Source organism: Aplysia californica, unplaced genomic scaffold, assembly GCF_000002075.1.
Source record: "Aplysia californica isolate F4 #8 unplaced genomic scaffold, AplCal3.0 scaffold00063, whole genome shotgun sequence".
Lineage (NCBI taxonomy): Eukaryota > Metazoa > Mollusca > Gastropoda > Aplysiida > Aplysiidae > Aplysia > Aplysia californica.
In genome coordinates, this window is record NW_004797333.1 from 414,394 (window position 1) to 415,426 (window position 1,033).

Below are 1,033 nucleotides of genomic sequence, written 5' to 3' on the forward strand. Positions count from 1 at the left end.
ATCCATTTAGTTTTAGTAGAGGTTTTACTGCGCTCGCAACTGCATAAGGTCATATGAGCGCCAGAAGATTAGATATATTACACGAGAGTAACAAACATAAAAAAGAAGACGGGGAGATAAAGACGATAGATGTTTGATAGGAAAGAAGAAGCAAACCACACCAGAGCACCCGCCAACCACCGATTTTTTTTTTTTTTAATTTTTTTTTGGGGGGGGCTACACTTGACCACAGAGGTTTTTTAAAACAGAGTCTACCGTAACTTTAAGGCGGGCAGAATTTTCTAAATTGGTGCAATCAGAAGCTGTGACATCGTTTCCACGTTTGGAAGTTTATTTCATTTGGTACCTGATTTTTCCCTCGGATGCTGCACCCCACACAATCAGCCCTGACAGGCAAGATGGAAGTAACCCGCCTCTTAAACGATCTAAGGTGTTTTGATGGGGGAGTAAGACACGTTCAATCCTTTTCAATCTTATTTTACCCTTCGTTGCATAGTGTCTACTAGTAGACATGACTTTAAGGTTAAACCATGGTGTCATTACCTCACACACCCATATCAGTTTGTTTTGTTAAGAAAGTTCAAATCCTCCTTGTTTTTATAGCAATTCAGGGGCGCATACTCTTAATTAATTCCCTTCCACCAACAAGCTACGACATGATGTCCCCAGCTCCAAGAATATGCAATCCCATCATGTGCCACATTTCATACTTTTTGCTAGTTGATTGTGCCTTCGACTCAATGAACGTGTGTCCGGGTAAAGGCAGTGTGTGTCCGGGGAGGCGAGCGGTTGTTCACCCTCCCCACTTCAACTCCTGCTACATAATCCTATGAACAAGTTTTGGGAAAGATCTAGAGAAGGCAGTGAAGAGGCTATACTTGATCTCCGTGATGTACTGTGTGAGTCTCCGAGATAGAGATCTACGCAGGGAATAGAGCTGTGAGAGAGCGAAGTGTAGTGTAGGGGTATGGTGGACTTTCTACTTAACGGTTTACAATTAGTGGGTAAGAGACAGCAGAACTTGGTTGATGAG